The 15,788-nt window shown below is 35.7% G+C and overlaps 1 non-coding gene and 1 pseudogene across 1 annotated transcript; one reads left to right on the top strand and one right to left on the bottom strand.

The window, feature by feature from the left end:
• Positions 1 to 3,118: 3,118 nt before the first annotated feature.
• Positions 3,119 to 3,225, top strand: LOC111918826 (small nucleolar RNA R71). The gene has a single exon (XR_002859342.1). It is a non-coding gene; the product is annotated as a small nucleolar RNA R71 (small nucleolar RNA).
• A 306-nt stretch (positions 3,226 to 3,531) lies between these two features.
• On the bottom strand, positions 3,532 to 15,216 carry LOC111918820 (probable WRKY transcription factor 40; annotated as a pseudogene).
• Between the last annotated feature and the right edge of the window lie 572 nt (positions 15,217 to 15,788).

Raw genomic sequence — 15,788 nt, 5'->3', positions numbered from 1 at the left:
TGCAAAAGGATGGGAAACAAATCAATTTAATACTCCTCGCCGAACAACTAAAGAGTACAACCTCGATGAACCCTATCAACCCGAACATATCTATCATCTGCGATCTCGACATCTAATGGACAATATAGTTCCCTCAGAGCTCCAGCAAACCTCTTGCCAAGAACAAGCGATACAAAGGATCGAGTAGCCCCCGAATCAAACAATACCAAAGCAGAAATACCAATAATGAGGAATGATCCTAAAATAAAACATATAAGTATAAGCAAGCAATTCAATATAAATAAGGAGATCAGGTGAAGATACATACCCGTGTCCACATCAGGTGTCGCGCGAGCCTCCTCGGCCGTCAACTGGAAACCCCTGGTCTTCTCCAAAGGAGCATCTGCCTTGCCCCAACGGTCGTTAGTGATCCGAAGAGTCGTAGGAGTGGGTGCTGACACCGGCCCTGCTGCAACCAGACTTATACATTAGGCCTTCTTGTGGACCTCTGATTGCAATGAAAAGAATAGATAAGATCCTGGGGTGGTGGTGGTAACAGTATAAGTTCTATAATGACTCGTTTGTCCGCACTTGAAGTAGCCCGAACCACTAACCATGCATGGTCCCTCGTTCGTCTTGCCACACTTCCCACAGCGGCTTTGGCCCTACTGGCCTCTCGATCTCGAATCCTGAACCTTGGGCCTCTTGCCCGATCCCCTAAAATCCTGACCCTGATATGGCTTCCTCTTCTTCTCCACCTAAATATCAATCTCCCTCTCTCGGGCTCTCGCTATCATGTCCTCCAGTGTCTTGCAACTGGATGGGCTCACAAACTGGTGAATAGCGCTCTTCAGCATCTCGTGATACCTTGCCTTCTTCATCTCCTTGCTGCCACATACTGCGCAACCAAAAGTGCCCTCTCACGAAACATCGTAGTGATCTCAGCCACCGTCTCAGTAGTCTGGCAGAGATCCTAAAGCTCTCGCACCAACTGTTGCACCTCGATCACTGGTGCAAACTCAGCCCTGAACCTGGTCACAAAATCATCCCATGAAATGGAATCATTATCCTCATCACCAGCGGAACGCCTAACCTACTCCCACCAATCTCGTGCCATGTCCTTCAGAAGACAGGATGCAAGTCTGAAATTTCCCCTCTCGAGACAACCGTTGTTGCAGAAAGCTTTACCAACATCCGTTAACCACCGCATGCCCGCTATCGGGTCCTTCTCCCCAAAATAGTCTGGAGTCCCACATGCCCAAAACTCCTTGAAGGTCAAAGAGCGCGCCCCTACCAAGGCCACCATCACAACAAAATGAACTCAACCGTTCATCCAAAATCTCCAGAATGACTTCCTTGACCATACCAAAGATCACAGGAGTCTGATCAAGAATGCAACGTGTAATCTCAAGAAAAATAAACTCCTTCGTCTGATCATCCAATTGCCCGACTCCGGAACCTAAGCCTGAGCCCTCCCTAGAACCACAACTACCAACAGGTCTACCCCACAGAGTCACCATACTGGAAATAGATCATATAAACCATAATAATATATCGAAGGATCACAAACTCTACCAACTTCCTGGATTCATCGCAACTCTCCTTAACTCGAGTACGGATCCTCTGCTTCCAGTAGTACGGGCCCATACTACCTACCACATCTATCCGTACTTTCCTTAAGGATTACCTTGTATCCTCCAAGTCACCTTATATCTATACAATTAACCTTCAACAAGTTAAGGCTCCCAACACTAGATCTCATCCTAGGTTTTTCGAGGGTAAACTCCACAGCACTCTCCGCCATCAACTGCATAAGGAACTCCCGCTAACTTCCTCTAACCAGCTCGCAAATACAATTACATATCACCAAAACCAGATAATTCTTCAAATGAGAGGTCTCACACTACAACGGTTGGACTCAGACAAGAGTTGCGCAATAAAGTTAAAACATAACCTTCTAAAATTATATAGTCTTGGTAATATGTAACTTAACATATTCACTTCCGAGTTAGATGAAGCTAGTTATAACTCCAAAAAAGCACAAAGCAGGCAGCATTTGAGCATCAAGTAATCAGAACCAAACATAACCTAATCAGGTCATCCTATCACTGACTAATCAGTACTAGCATGAAAGTCTACATGCTCATACAATAGGCGTACAAAGGCATCTCTCATAGCATTCTATCATGAAAATATTGAGCAAATCCTTAGACCTAACTACCATGCGATTCATAGATTCACAATTCAAATCATATCAGATATCATGTATGGGTATTCTGGGAAAACTTACTTGAGGTCAATCGATTGTAGGCACCACACCCTTTCTTGTTTTAGAAAACCCTTTTCTTAAAAATAAATTCTTTTGAAAAACTTTACCAAAACCTCAATTTGAGTTCAGACACACCCGAGAGTATGTCTGAATCCCTCAAATCAAGGCTCTGATACCAACTTCTAACGTCCCAAAAATAAGACCGGAAAATTTCATTTTTGATTTAATAAAAACATTAATCTTATCATTTTCATACAACCCCAAAGAGATTAAAGTATGTCACTACATCAAAACATATCATAGTAAATCTAGAAATGTGGAAAAAGGTGGTGTGTGCTCTGCAATCATCCCGGACTCTTCCCTTTCAATCTGGAAGTACCTGAAATATAAACTAAAAACCGTAAGCTCAAAGCTTAGTGAGTTCCCTAAAATACCACATACCATACATAAATAACACATCTTGTGCCCCTACCTCACATTGGGCCTCCCCCGACATCGAGTCCCGTTCGACCTTGAGCCATCTTATTCCCGTTTTCGTCCATATGACAATCTTAAGTCAAATGTGGACCATTGCATCTTTCACAACCCACACGAATAACATGTATGGATTGGTCCATTTTTTCATTCTTCAATCCATAGTATTTAGCATAGCTAAAATAGTTTCCATGTCCTCAGAAGTGTCACTCCTAAGTTCTTTTGCTCCATCATTTCGAGGATTGTGGTATTCACACGAATGCTTAGAAAACTCTTCAATCAACTCTGTAATCTCACCGGGATTTTTCTTTGCCAAAGGTCCTTGAGAATCAAGGAGTCGCCTTGTCATCACATTTACCCCATCATAGAAGATTGATACTTCTTGTTGCTCATTTTAAATCATTTTGGGTACAATTCCTTATTAATCCCTTGTATCTCTCCCATGCCTCATATAGTGACTCACCCGGTTGTTGCTCAAAGTTTGCTATGGAATTCTTGAGTTTAGCAACCTTAGACGGTGGGAAAAAATGTTCGAAGAATTGTTCACGCATTTTCACCCATGTAGTAATTGTACCGGGTGTAAGCGCCTTCAACCAATCTTTAGCAGCTCCTTTAAAGGTGACTAGAAGCATTCTCAGTAACACCGTCTTTCATGGAACATTCGGGATGTTGAAGTAATTAGCTATGCCATTGACTTCATCAAGGTGTTTGTAAGCATCCTCATGATCTTTCCCAGAAAATGGTACTTACTTAAGTGCAGCAAGAATATGTCCTTTAAGCTCGAATGTTGCGGTAGCGGGAATTGCAAGTTACACTAGACCGAGATTGGTGTCCTCTCGGATTCTTTTCTTGTATGCTTCCATGGACATGTTGGCAGCATTCGCCATCTCATCTTTTGGCTCTTCTTCAGGTTCGCTCACTTCTTTTTCTAATCCGGGTTTGGACTCGTATTTGGTTTCTTGAGTATTAGGATTTTGCTCAAAGCTTTCAACCTTGCTTTCGTCTTTTGAGGAATTGCTCAATTCACCTACGTTCTTGTCTTTCTTCTTTTCAATAACTTATTTAAGATCCTTGAAAGGTGATTTCTTTGGTGGGTTGGTTTCTCCTACGTTCTTATCTGTCTTTTTACGAAGGGCAGACTCTGGATCTTCAAGTGTTGGTATCAAAGGTGTGCTAGATCCATGGGTCAGATACTACTACAACAAAAATAAAAAATAAAAACGTAAAAATGAACAAAAACTATATAAAAAGGCCTACTGACTGCTCACCACAACGTGGTAAGGAATACAACTTCGTGTTGTCGCAACAAAAACGAAAGAAAATATGAAATCTCTACGCTCACGTCGTGAGGCTTAGAGCTCATGTCGTGAGGTTTATTATTCAGAAAAATCAACTAATGCTAAAAATTAACTTTTTGCAGGTTTAACCCCACAAAAAGGATCGATTAACCTAAATCAAAAACTAAATTAGCCGATCCCCGACAACGACGAGAAAAACTTGATGTGCACAATTTATACCTATCTAGCTTTAAATTTATAAATCTAACTACTTATCTACTAATGCACCTATAGGCAGTGTACCTAGTCAGTATATAGTATAGTAAGTAAGTTGGGTATCGAACATAGGGAACAAATTTAGCTAATAATTTGACTACTAAAAATTAATCTAAAAACAATTATCTAAAGTGGAGTTTTTATCTGATTTTGCAAGTTCAGACTAACTTAAGCACTCAACTAAAATCGATTGTAATCAAGATGTTAAAAACACTTTCGTTTAGTTTCATATCCACTTTTTTCCTACGGATATCTCTTATTTATGGATTAATAAAGTTGGTTACCAATTTATATGTAATCAACAATCTTTATCCAATCTACTAATATTTTTACCAATCCATGTACTACTATGTAATGGCCATACACAAGCAAACACAAAATTAGTTATTAATGATAATTGGGATATGTAAGATATATCTAAATAATTATCTATGGTCAAGACAATTAATCAAACACAATTATGATCAAAATCATATTCTCCAACACGGCTAAAGTTGTAACCTTTATTACTTATCTAATATTATATTCTCCAACACGGCTAAAGTTGTAACCTTTATTACTTATCTAATATGTGGTCAATCCTTGCTCTAGCAATGTATTGTCCACTAAACTACTTGGTAAGCAAGTTCATGTAATTTAATGGTTACTAAACTACACTTCACTTGACTTAAAGCAACAAATATCAAAACTTTAACAAGATAGGTAATGACAATCAAACACATGCATAAAACCAACTTAATAAAATCCATAAAATAAGAGACTAACTCATAGTTTTAGGGTTTCATCTAACTTAACGAAAGTCTACTTATTTAGCTACTCATATTTGAAAGCAAACACACAAGTTCATAAGAAATTGACAATATTAATTTAATGGAAACCGAATAAAGTGTTTTAATCTAGAAATTCTCAATCTTCAAACAATCTCTCCTTCCAAATGATGTTTTTCTTACTTTTCTGACCTCCAAATTCAGCTATCTCTCCATAATATGCTTAATCCAACCCCTTTAAATCGAATGTGCGAAGGCGATTTATAGTTTCCAAAAATTGCGTCTCACGTTGTGAGAATTAGGGTCTCACGTCGTGAGATCAGTAGAATTCATGTTCGGAAAGGAAACTGCATTCCGCGTAGCCATCTTATAGAAGAACTAATCTCACGTCGTGAGATTATACTACTCACGTCATGACAACTGGGAATTAGCATTTGGCTCAAAAACGAAAGTTGTCCAAAATTTTGTCTATTTTTCAGATAATTTTGAATCTAGTCAATTGGAGTTACGAGTCATGACATATAGTCAAAATACCGACGAGGGGTCAAGCTGTCCAACAACATCCTTTTTGTATCTTTTTCAGCTCCAATCCTCCAAGTAGGGATGAACAGTTTGTCCCAAATCCCGATCCGGTACCGGTACCGTACCGGTACCGTACCGGAACCGGTACCGAACCGTACCAAATGTAAAAATATGGGACGGTACTTGGTACTCCATATACATGAAATTTGAGAATAGGTACCGCCGGTACTGGTATCGGTACCGGTGATGTTGATTCGGTTCGGTACTCGAGATTGGCTTTCGATCAAATTCGATTTTCAGAAAATCGGGAATGGTACAGGACGGTACCGGTTTCGTCCCACGCTCATCCCTACCTCTAAGTATCCAACTTTTGTCTGTTTCAGTCCTTTTGTTCGAGACTGTCCACTTTTGGTTGCAAAATACAATGTAAACATTATACATACTAAATATCTTTGCAATTAACTAAATTATAGCTTAAAATTTATTAAAATACTTCCTAGAAATGTGTATAAATATGACACTATCAGAGCTCAAAAGAGCTTAACAAATGACTTAACACATGCATGAGTCCATAAACACCTTCAAGCTTGCATTTTTATGGACAAATGAACCAAAAGGATCCTAGATCTACCATCAATCACTTCTGGAGTGAAGCAAGAGGCTCAAAAATCAAACCATGGACTCAAAAAGCACAAAATGGCACCAAACTAGATCTAACATCACAGATTAACAAGATGGAAGCTTTTTACCTCCCAAGGAAAGCAAAACAAATCTCAGATCTTCAAGCTCTAGGCACAACTCCAAATGGTTCACTTATTATTCTCCTTCACAAAGCACCAAAAAATCACACTTTAAGGCTCAAACTCTCAAGATCTCACTTAAGGTTTGACTTTCTGGACAAGATGGGATTGAGGTTGTCTAAACATGACCTAATGAGGCTATCACAAGGTTTAAATAGGGTGCAACACCTAAAAATTAGGGTTTCACTTAATCACACGTATGCCATGCGTACACAAGCGTATGCCCTGCGCACGTAGTCTGAAGGCGCGATCCAAGTCGGACTAGTATGCTAAACGTACCACCCTGTACGCCCTGCATACTAGTTCAAGGACTAAAATGCAGTTCTTTTAACTGAGGAGGTTAAATACGAAACTTAAAAAATCCAAGTGTTGCATGGTAGGGCATGCCACATCCAAGCAACTAACGAAACAAATTATGTTCATGCACTAATGTGCCTTAAATGTCTAACCGGCCAACTGGGAATGTTCAAACATCTAACCGGTCGAGCATGTTCAAACGTCTAACGAAATAGATTAAGTTTATGCAAACGGTCGGGCATGTTCAAAAGCTTAACTGGTTGGGAACTGATAGTCTTTCACATGGTCTCTTACATGTTAGAGATGCAGTCCAGCATGTTCGCATCAGATTTCTTTGTATCCTGGAGGACATCTCTAGAGATGACATATTTCATATAGTGTGGTGTGGTAGAGATGTTAATCATGATTTCCTCCTTTACGTCATAATTTTGGATGATTTTGAGTTGCATTGATGCCATTGCTCTCTGGGTGATTTAGTGTTGGCGAATCAGGCTGTTGAGCATTGTCTCCATTTCTTCGTATTTCATTTTTGTTGTAGAGTGTGGACGGGAGTAAGAATGATCTGTCTGTTATATACGGGGTTTAGATGGTGTAATTTTAATGGGTGGTTGATATGGTAGTGGTGTTGTATTTATGAAACATTAATTAGGGTTATGTGTGATCTTATCTTTTTTAGCTATAATTAATCGAAACTGATTTTGCTTCTTAAGAAATGATGCATGCATGCAAATGAAATAACGAGTGATGATTGCATGTATTTAACTTGTGTAGTGGTTATCTATTTGGTGATTAATTCTCTTTGACAAATGAGGGTTTGTAGGTGTTGTAAGAAGCTGTAAAGGCGGTGGCTATTAGTGTTTATTTGTGTTTAATGCTTAGTGGCGTGGAGTGTTTATTGCAACAAATTTGTTGTAAGTGGTGGTAAGGCACATTAGTGCATAAATTGAATTTATTTTGTTAGTTGTTTGGATGTGGCATGCCCGGTTGGTTGGTTAGACGTTTGAACATGCAGAGCATAGGTTCGATTTCGAACCACGACCTATGCTTTTTTTTTCTGGTGGCGCCCGATGGCAGAGGGTTGCGGAGGTTAGTGGCAGTCCAGTGACAGATGATGGTGACTGTCGAATAGAGTGAAGAGGAGGAGGTACTAGAGGGTGGGGTAGTGACGGATGGTGGTGATTGTCTAATAGAGTGAAGAGAAGGAGGTGCTAGAGGTTGCAGATAGTGGAGTTATTTTTCGATTTTTTATTATTACTAATAAAATCATACATCTTGAAGAATGGTCGCCTGATGTATGAAAAAGACCATTTTACTCGCACTTCAGTTAGACTTAACAACAAACAACTGACGGAAAGATTAAACATTAAAAGTTTGGAAACCAAAGGGACTAACATTGATGGTCTAAAAAGTTAAGGGTTGAACTTGATTTTTTTGAACACAGAGACTATTTTTGAATATTTTCCTGTTATTTATTATCTTTTACGTAATTACCAATCTCTGTGTACTTTGTTAGTTACTTGTTGGATATTTGATTTTTTTTTTATGAATCTATCCTAATAAATAAGAATGATTTTGGCACATGTCATCTTCTAATGCATTATGTCACATGTCATTTAGTGGTAATTTTAGATTAAATTATATCCACATGTCATTTTGTTGTTTTTTCATTTTATAAAATTCTATATAATATTTAAATGTAATAAATATATAATAAATAGATATCCAATTCATTAATGCAACTTTCCTTATAATTTTTATACTTCTAAATTGAATCCAATTATTTTAAAATTTTTATTTATTTAAATTAGTTATATGAATTTAAAAATTAAATAAATACTTCAATTTTAATAATAAATAATTTTCTTTTTTTTATAAATTCAAATTTTCTAAACGTTTAGATTTTCATAGTTTATTTTTTTGAATAAACTTTTGTATCACATAGATTACACGACTAGTAAAGAAAATATATAATTATCAATGGCTAGCTAGCTAATGATGTAATTATCGAAATTTCATGACATGGAAACACATTCGTTACTCATGTTTTTATAGATTTGGTTATCTAAAAATCTGATATTTTAGAAGGGTTACTTTCAGGTACCGACAGGATAGTGATGGAGCAGAATGTAGGAAATCTTTCTTTTTGGGGTTATTTTAAGATACACTATGGTCCATGCTTATTAATGTATGTACCCACCTGCATGCGATTTCTAATGCTGCCTCCCCTGGGGGATAGATAGAGGAAGGGTATTAATGTCTTCACACAATATCCCATTCCCATCCTCTCATCTCATATCATCATTTATTACACAAAAAATCTAAACTTACAATTTTATATAACCTGCCACTACCATAGTTGCATCCTTATATATAAGGTCACAAAAACTAATTGTTATCTTATTAAATTATTATTTTTTTAATTTTTACTATTGACTTTTTTGAGCAAAGAAGTAATAATAGCAAAGAGCTAGCACCGGCTAACCCTTATTATTTATTGCATTCTTTTAATTTGGTTGGTTTTTGCTTCTTTTTTTTTTATTTTTTTTATTATAATATTATAATAGTGGTTGTTGATGTTAGAGAAAATTACAAATATAGCTAACTAATTATTTTTCACTTGTACCAAAAAATTAACCTTTAGCCAAAAATAACCTACCAAATAGTAAACATGACTAAAAAAAACTAACGTTTAGAGAGTTTCAAAGGTAATGACTTACAATTTAGGGCTAATGGGCTAAGTTTTTGAACCCATCTATGGATTGGGTGCTCATTAGCCCATATATAAGATTAGAATTTTTAATTTATCTCATTCTTGAGAGTTTGAAGTTAGTGAAACGCTTTTCAACGGCGGCTCCAAAAAAAATACTTTCTTTTATAGACACTACGGTTTTGAAACTCGTAATCTGATATTTGAAAGAAAAAAATAGTTCTAAATTTTATTCTTCAAAAAAATACCTTCTATTTACATATACTAGTAAAAGTATGTACGATATAATAGTTAAACCAACAAAAAAAAGGGATAATGATTTGAAAGGTAATTTATTTTTCGATTTGTACATATTTAGTCACTGGTTTTTTTTTTCGTTCACATTTACCCTTTAATTTGTTAAACTGTACACATTCAGTCCTTATGACCGGTTACTCTAGGTTAGCCGGTAAAAATAACTTAATAGGGTAATATATTTCTCACTTTGTACACATTTAGTACTTAATATTTTTGTACACATTTAGTCCTTAATATCTATTTTTTTTGCAAAATAAGTTATTTTTGTTTTTGTACTCGTTAAATACTTGTGACTGATTTTTTTTAGTTTTTTTCTCACGAAATCTTACGTGGGAAATTCATTAATGAAGTGTTTGGGCCTTTTGATGTTTATGTCCATCGTGATCTCAACTATTTGGTTGCTTAGGTCATGTGTTCTGAACGTTATCATTTCTTCATACGATCTCAGATTTTAACGATTTTTATATCCATGTAAACGATCTTTATATCCATGCGAACGATCTTTATATCCATACGATCTCGTATTTTTGATTTTTTTCGTTTATAGCTATTTTTCAAATACCAACAACACCTATTTTATCTTGGTAACACCAACTATGTATTCTTGCGTATGCTCATGTCCATATTTTTTTTTATGAATGCATGTATGAATGTTTTTTTTATAAAATCGTAAGTAAAAATATATTACATTTTAACGGGAGTAATCTTAATGAAAAAATGAACACGTGAATATAAAGATCGTTAATCTGATATTGTATGAAGAAGTTACGACATTCAAAATACAAGACGTGAGTCAAACCACAAGACCTACACAACCAAGCAGTCGAGATCATGTTGGACATCAGTGGCGGAGCCAAGATTAAAGTAAAGGGGTATCCCAATTTTTTTTAGGGTAACCCAATTTTTTTCCTGGGGTTAGGGGTGAGCAAACCCAAACCAAGAAACCGACGAAACCGAAACCGAAACAAAACCGACGATCCGGGTTTGAATTTTTTAAAAACCGAAAACTCGGGTTCGGTTTCGGTTTTTACTCGGAAACCGACCCATTCAACCCGAGAAACCAACCCATACTTAAAACCGACAAACCGCCCCAAGAAACCGACCCATCAAACCCAAGAAACCGACCCATACTTGATTGTTTTTTGGTTGTAACAGACTATTTCGGGCTTTAGTTGTAACTTGTAATAGACTATTTGTTGTAAGACTCATATTTTTTGAAGTATTTAACTTAAATTTGGTGTTTTTTGAAATATTTAACTAGTTGCTTCATTTATGGAAAATGAGGTAAAACCCAAAAACCATGGGTTTAAACCTAGAACTCGTGAAGGTATGGGTTGAACCCAAGAAACCGAAAAACCGCCCAAACCGACCTTGGAACCCGAGAAATCGAACCGACCAAAAACCGATCCTATTGGGACCAGAAACCGACAACTTATGGGTTGGGTTGGGTTTGGGTCCAAAACAGACCCAAACCGACCCATGCACAGCCCTACCTGGGGTGCTTGGGTTTCCCCGGTTCGGTTTCGGTTTTAAACCCAAATCTTAATCGAATCCTTAGCTAACCTCAAGTCTTGTTATATAAACATGAAGTTGAAGTATATTTTGATACTTGAATCGATGTGGGACTCAAAGTAAATATCAAATAAAACATGAGGACAACAGGTTTATATAATAGAAAAAAATGGCCGAGTTTACATGTGTTTAGCGATGTGGGATAGAATAGCTGGGAAAATAAAACAAAAATAAACAAAGAATATGTAAGAAGCGAGAATTGATCTTGGGACCTTTACTTCAATAAGTCAACACCTTAACCAGCAAACCAACTGTTTGTTTGTGTTTATAAGTGGAGGGATGCGTATATATACACTATACCGATTTTTTTTTAAGGATACGTAAACAAAAATTACACTACCGAAAAAAATTTGAGGGGTATCCCGGGCTACCCCGGGATCCCCTTGGATCCGCCCCTGTTAGACATAAACATCAACAACCCCAAACAACTCATCAATAATTGTCTCACGTAAGATGTCATGAGAAAAACCTAAAGAAATCATTTATAAGTACCGAATGAGTACAAAAACGAGTAAATTACACGAATAGTCCCTATGGTTTACGATAATTTGCACGTTTTGGTCCCTAACTAATTTTTTTAACTCGGAAGGTCCCTACTTTTTGTTTTTATTACACGTTTGGTTCCTGACTTACCTAAAAAGACTATTTTGCCATTGATTTTTTGATTTATTTAAATAAACACACCCCCAATGTCACCTCTTCACCTTACCTTACCCACCCCACCATTTTTACCTATTTAAATAATAGTCTTTTTAGGTAAGATAGGGACCAAACATGTAACAAAAACAAACAGTAGGGATTAAGCGCGTAACAAAAACAAACAGTAGGGACCTTCCGAGTTAAAAAAATAAGTTAGGGACCAAGCGTGCAAATTACCCCAAACCATAGGGACCATTCGTGTAATTTACTCTAAAAAAAAGGACTTATTTGAAACCAAAAAATGTTAAGGACTAAATGTGTACAAAATGAAAAATATATTACTCTATTAAGTCATTTTTCCCGGCTGACCTAAAGTAACCGGTCATAAGGACTGAATATGTACAGTTTAACAAGTTAAAGGGGTAAATGTGGACGAAAAAAAAAATCAGTGACCAAATATGTAAAAATCAAAAAATAGATTACCTATTTTAAGTCATTATCCCCCAAAAAAAAATGAAACATTAGGTGGCGGAGGGAAACAGTAGGTTTTTTGGTCTCACTTATGGCTTTGTATATAATGACCATGATATTCATCCAAATCTGAAACGATAGTTTTTTTGAGAGCATACCGTATGTGAGTAATTTTAGTTACGGTTTTATCCAAAAATATATATATATATATATATATATATATATATATATATATATATATATATATATATATATATATATATATATATATATATATATATATATATATATAATAGGAGGTCAAACCGTAGTATAATGACGAAACCGTAGGCATCTTATTCTAGGCTACCGTTTAATTGGCCATTTTTAGCTATTAGTAAATTTTTGGTTATTAAATGAAAATTTATTAGCATTTTTTACTAGAATATGCATTTTCTCTTGTCGTTATAAGACAAAAAAAAAAATGAGTTGCTATATTCCTTACAATTTCACAAAATGTGATATTAGACGATGAATAATATTTTAATATTATTTTACATTTATTTAGTTAGAAGCTTAACAATGATTAATGGTTGCATTAGTGATTTGGTATGCTTTGTACTAGGGATGAAAGTGGATCCAAATCCGGACAGGATGGACCCGGACCCGGAAAACCCGAACCCGGTTAACGAGATTTTCTTGAACCGGAAACCGGACCGGTATATAAGAACCGGTTCCGGTTCGGTTCCGGGTAAAGTGGGTCTAGAACCGGAAAACCCGGAAACATCAAAGTGGGTAGGTTGGAACCGGATAAAGTGGGTTTAGAACCGGAAAACCCGGAAAAATCGGAATTTTTTGGTAATTACTTACTACTTAGCCGGTTGAACTTTGAAATTTTTCATATTTATATCCCGACTTTGGGTGACTGTAACTCATTAAATATGAAACCAAAATTATAGTCTAAAATCATGTACAAACTCTAAAATACACTCTGGAAATAACCGCATGTCAATCCGAATTTAAACGAATGAGATTTTCATGTTTTAACATTTTCACATAATACAAAGTACAAAAACAAATAGTTGAAAAGTTGAAAATTTTCAGTTTTGATATCCCGACTTCGAAGGGCTGTAAATCATTGAATGTTAAACCAAAAATGACCAAATTATAGTCTAAACTCATGTACAAACTGTAAACTACATGTTGAAAAAAAATCATATGTCAATCCGACTTCAAACGAATTAGATATGCATGTTTTACAACTTTCACCGAATACAAAAAAACTGAAAAACTAAAAACTTTCAGCTTTGATATCTCGACTTTGGAAGACTGCAAGTCAATGAATATAATACTAGAAATGGCAAATTTATAGTCTAAAATCATGTACAAACTCTAAACTACATGTTGGAAAAAACCGCATGTCAATCGGAGTTGAAATTGATGAGATATGCATCTTTTAAACGTTTCACAAAAACTGGTTCCAGCCCTAAAAGTGGTTCCGTCTCCAAAAATCGGTTCCGGATTTTAGACCCGGTGGACCCAAACCCGGATTACCCGGAACCCGGATAAAGCCAATTTTTAAACCCGGAATCGATTCTATATATTCCGGTTCTAACGGTTCCGGTTCCGGTTCCGGTTCCGGTCCGGTTTTCCGGTTCTAAATCTCATCCCTACTTTATACAACCATGAGGTCAGATGTTCGAACCTCAACAATAATGGTTCCTCTTTTGTGCGAATCATAATAACCGATCCATTCCAAATACGTTCCACCTAGACTCCAAGTACGGCACCTTAACTTTACTTTGGGAAATCTCCAATAAAGTCATAATAGTTTGGTTAGTTTACGGTTTAATCTTAAATTAAATTTTGTTTATAAAAAATGACAGATTACCGGCTAAAACTTCTGAATGATCATTTGTGGCCGGTTTCACAAATTTAGTCTGTATCTCGTCGTTTTTCATTAACTGATCAAAATTTTGGGTTTTTCTGAAAGTTATATTATTTTTTACCATGTTGAGTTTTTTAAAGCTCGATGGCCTAAATGAGATTAGGGAAGCCGAGCATGGATTGAACTGATAATGGTGGTGGCCACTGTTCAGTTCAAACATGACCCCCTTGCTCGTTTTTAGCTTGGTTTGGATGGTTGTGCTCTCTTTCATAAGTTGCTACCAAGATTGACCGATCCTCGACACTTCTTTGAACCTAATCCGAACAAGATTAAACAACGAAAACATATTAGAATTTAGAAACTCGAAGTTCGATTTAGATTTGTGTTTTGAAATGAAGATATATATATATATATATATATATATATATATATATATATATATATATATATATATATATATATATATATATATATATATATATATATATATATATATATATATAGAAGTTGGCAGTGGCTTCTTACCTTCTTTTTGACTGGGTAGGTTGGAGCATGAGTGCATTTGAAATACGCTCTAGGAGAAGGGTTGTCTCTTGTAACCTTTTTGTCCATATTTCCTCCATTGATATCCATTCTTCAGCAACTCTTTACAACAAATATAACATTTAGATTTACAAATCTTGGCAAATACTAGAAATAACATTCTTTAATGTATATAGAATGGATCAGGAGAGGACTTACAAAGCTCTTATCTAAAGCTTTTATGCAGACACATACCCTAAAAATCTTGGCCTTAAGGGTTTGTTCTTGTCTAGGTTTCTTACAAGAATCTTCATCACTTGAACTGCTTTCGGAGCTCCCTATCTCATTTTTTATGAGTTCATAGGGTTTTCCGATTTCTGTTTCTTGGTGTTTTTGGTGATGCTATCTGATGGTGTCAGATTCATAATTAGTCAAATGGTTTTGCAAAGCATTGTAGTTCTCACACATGACACTCAACATTTATAGTTCTCCTTTCTTCATTTAGAGATTATAAGATGATTGCAGAGTTATGAAAGGATGATTTTGGAAAATTGATGGAGTTAACGATGCTTGTGAGTGAGTTTTTTGTTGTTGGGTTTGACGACGACGACAAAAACACACATTGAGCCTAAAAAGGAGCACAAGAAAGAAGATAGGGAATGATACATATTAAATTAGATCATATAATATAATTAATTTAAGAGTAATTGGTAAAAAATGACACAATCTTTAGAAAAAACTCAAGATTTTGATCAACTAATGAAAAAAGAAATACCGGCTAAATCTGTTAAACCGGTCACGAAGGGTTATTTGAAGTTTTAACTGGTAATCTGTTTGTTTTTTGTAGACAAAATTTAATTTAAAATTAAATCGTAAACTGACCAAAAATACGAAGACTTTATTTGAATTTTCTCTTATAATTTTAACACATGTTTTAACTCTTATTATCAACTTTATCCAAAAAAAAATTTACAATTTCTTCTCACCTTTTTAAGATGGTTTTTAGGTTTCTTACAACTATATTTACATCTTATTTTACAATATTGTATTTT

The sequence above is a fragment of the Lactuca sativa genome, chromosome 6, assembly GCF_002870075.4.
Source record: "Lactuca sativa cultivar Salinas chromosome 6, Lsat_Salinas_v11, whole genome shotgun sequence".
Lineage (NCBI taxonomy): Eukaryota > Viridiplantae > Streptophyta > Magnoliopsida > Asterales > Asteraceae > Lactuca > Lactuca sativa.
The sequence above is the reverse complement of the archived record's forward strand: the minus strand, read 5'-3'. Positions and strand labels throughout refer to the sequence as shown.